We start from the raw sequence: 3,747 nt of genomic DNA, 5'->3' as shown, positions 1-3,747 counted from the left end.
TTCCAGAACCACTAAACGGATCTACATAACTGAGGTATCGTTAGGTTCGTCTTTGCTGCCCAAGTGTTCTTAGATAGGTGACATTAAAAAAAATCAAACATGGCGGCTGTGCGAAGCCATTGTATTTAATGAAAAAAAAATTTTTTTTCTCGAATACTACAATATGGGTATCAAATTGAAGGGCACAATACAAGGATTTTAAAAAGGTATATCATGATTATTATTACCGTAATACTAAGACAGAAATACAATATTAAAGTTTAAAAAATGTGGACTTTGCTCTTTCGCACGCCTATGCCATGTCAAACTCGCCTCCTAGGCGACGATCAACTTCGGGGTGTAGCCTTTCAAATAAAATACAATGGTTAAAAAAAACATACAATTAAAATTACAAATAAAAATTAATAAATGTCACACCAATTTACAATTACATTAATAAAATTAATAACAAATACATAATACCAAATACAAACAAATAATTTTAATAATAATTTCATTATATTAAAACTAATAGTTGTTGATTTAAGCAGTCACCTATTTGCTAAAGGTCAGGCTTACGTTGCTTTGAGCAGAGTGAGATCTTTCTCCGGGCTTGCTATCAGTTCTCTTGACCCTAAAAATTTACTTAATCAACCACATGATGTAAACTGTTTTAATTAATTGAACCGATTACGTAATTTGTCTGACTAAAAAGACATAAATAAAATAATAATTAAAAAAAAAAACAAAAAACCCGCCTGCGTGAAGAACAACTAATAGAAAATCAACTGAAAAAGCTGGAACAAGATAAAAATTCAATATGCACACAAAGTCAGCGAAATAAATAGAAACAGTATCAAACATTTTTTGCTGTACATTTAAAATATATTAATAAGGTAGTCCTTCGAAACTTTATGCAACGTCATAGATAATATGCAGTCGGAGGCATGAAATTGAAGGATAAGTCAAATCATTCTCTCTTTGTGCATATTTCCGACTGCATGTTATGTACGACGTTGCATAAAGTTTCGAAGGACTACCGTATTAATATATTTTAAATGTACAGCACAAAATGTTTGATACTGTTTCTATTTATTTCGCTGACTTTGTGTGCATATTGAATTTTTATCTTGTTCCAGCTTTTTCAGTTGATTTTCTATTAGTTGTTCTTCACGCAGGCGGGTTTTTTGTTTTTTTTTTTAATTATTATTTTATGATAATTTTTAATTTAATCAATAGCTGATGTTTGTCACGTGGTCACATATAAATTTTATTGAGATCTGATTACTACTTTTTGAGTAATCTTTGATAACGCGTAGTTACTTGACTATTTTTGCGTCGATCTACGTTGTATTACTCGTCGATGTAATTAAAGTCGGTTTTTTTTTTCGTTTGCGAGCAAACACAATTATTTATCATTAACGGTTAACATCACTCACCTATAATCTCTCTTTCCGATTATACTCACAACCAAATTACAAAGAACAAGGTAAAAGGATGTATAATCATCTAAAATATTACTAATTTTCTCGAAACTAATTATAAATTATATTTATGCTGGATTAAATTGAAAGCAAATTGTCGTAAAATCGCTGAAGTAATAGTTTATACCACTTAAATGGAAGTGCGAAACGACTGGGAAGCACTTCGTAGTTCTTATTGTCAGGAGTGTGCTGGGTCGGGCAGAGTGTGGAGTTGGGCGGAAGTAGCGTCAGAACAAGTTACAGTTTAAATCACACTTTAACGTTTACCGTTGCGAGTTCAATCTCGTATGATAAAATAAATTTTAGATATGTTTTATGATAACTAAATTGAATCAGGCTGTAAGAAGTCCCAGTGCTAGGGAAACCTCTTTTTTATGTAATAGATGGGTTAGGACTCAAGCCAAACTACTCTACTGCGTATTGATAAATTATATCCCTACCTACCTAGCTACCTAGTCTTATTTTTAATAATACAGATAATCAAATAATATACAACGGCTATGAAACAAGTCACAAAGAACCGATGTTACTTCCAGCATGTTTACAATCAGAAGTACACTAAGATAGTCTGAAACGAACAGCGCAAAATTGGTTCAAACCCTAATAATATTAGCTTGGCAGTGATGCGTGGACGATAAACGTCATCGATAAGTTGAAACATTTCGTTTTTTTTCCAATTTTTTCGTTTTCAGGACGAAACCAATTACTAATATATTTTGTCTGATGTATAATTTCTTATCATAGTGTAGATATGAGACTATCATCATTACAGCCTATACAGTTCGCTACTGGACATAGGCCTCCACAAGTTTACGCCAAAAATAGCGTGAACTCATGTGTTTTGCCTATAATCACCACGCTGAGCAGGCGGGTTGGTGACCGCAGTACTGGCTTTGTCGCACCGAAGACGCTGCTGTCCGTCTTCGGCCTGTATATTTCAAAGCCAGCAGTTGGATGGTTAACCCGCCATCGGTCGGCTTTTCAAGTTCCAAGGTGGTAGCGGAACTATGTTATCCCTTAGTCGCCTCTTACGACAACCACAAGATATGAGACTAGGTAAGAAGGAATAAGAAGTAGTCACCAGAAGGAAATATGAAAATAGGTAGAAAGGATATACGAGGAATCAACCGATCTGCTGTAGTGGTGTGTATGATATCGATATTCCCGTTGGGGTTTATAATTGCATTTCTACAAATATTTCTTTCCTATCTGGATATCTGTCCCGGCGGATTTCCCCACCATGCCTCGGAGAGCACGTTAAGCTGCCATAAAGCTTGTGCCATAAGCCTTGATAGCGATCGTTGCTCATAGTATATAGGTCAACCCACAGTGGAGCATCCGATCCCTTTCCTCCATGGTGAAAGAGGCCTGTGCCCACTACTGGGCATAGGCCTCTTTCCCCATTTAGGAGAAGGATCAGAGCCTAATCCACCACGCAGCTCCAATGCGGGTTGGCGGATATATTCCCTACTATGAGTAACGATCGCTATCAGGTGTACATGATAACAACCGGGACCGACGGCTTAACGTGCTTTCCGAGGCACGGTGGGGAGACCAAGGACTGCCTGTGCCTAGCGGTCGAATTTTATATGCTCAAACGAATATAATCGAAAATAGGTTGTAAAGATTGTTTTATACTGATTGGTGATCAGAGAATCCAGATCTTTGAAGTGAAACTTCTTTAGGTGAGACGTAAAATATTGACGGATCAAACGCGCACGGCGTCACAAATTTTAGACGTCCATAGCGCGTTGAATACAGCGGTTCTCGTTAGATCACCAAAGTTAAGCAACGTCGGGCGCGGTCAGTACTCGGATGGGTGACCGCCTGAGAACCCCGCGTATTTCAATTAGTTTTCGTTTGTATTCTAATTTCTTACATTTCACATATGATGCTAAATTTAAAAATAAATAGAAAGCTCTAATTTGAACTGTTAACGGAAACTACCGTGATATTTTGAATTTCTTTTAATTAAAATAAAAAAAAATATATTGTTTTTGGTAGGAAGAGCCACCAGGCCACGACATGTGTACTTTGTATGCACGTGATAGGATTTTACAAAGTATAAAAATAATTAGTAAGAAAAAGAGAAAGTTTTGCAAAAGCTATTATTACCCTCGTATACTTTAATATTATTTATATTGCTAAGCTTCAAATTACCCTCTATTAATTTAATATTAAAAGAACTATGTGTTTGATGATCATTACTTATTAAAAGAACTGTATATGAAATAATTATTATCATACATCAAATAGCATCCAATTACCCTCCATTACTTTAATG

General features: G+C 35.5%; 1 pseudogene; it reads left to right on the top strand.

Annotated features, from left to right (window-relative positions):
• The first annotated feature begins 3,196 nt into the window (after positions 1-3,196).
• LOC123659335 lies at positions 3,197-3,314 on the top strand (annotated as a pseudogene).
• Positions 3,315-3,747: the final 433 nt, after the last annotated feature.

Source organism: Melitaea cinxia, chromosome 13 (genome assembly GCF_905220565.1).
Source record: "Melitaea cinxia chromosome 13, ilMelCinx1.1, whole genome shotgun sequence".
Classification (NCBI taxonomy): domain Eukaryota; kingdom Metazoa; phylum Arthropoda; class Insecta; order Lepidoptera; family Nymphalidae; genus Melitaea; species Melitaea cinxia.
The sequence above is the reverse complement of the archived record's forward strand: the minus strand, read 5'-3'. Positions and strand labels throughout refer to the sequence as shown.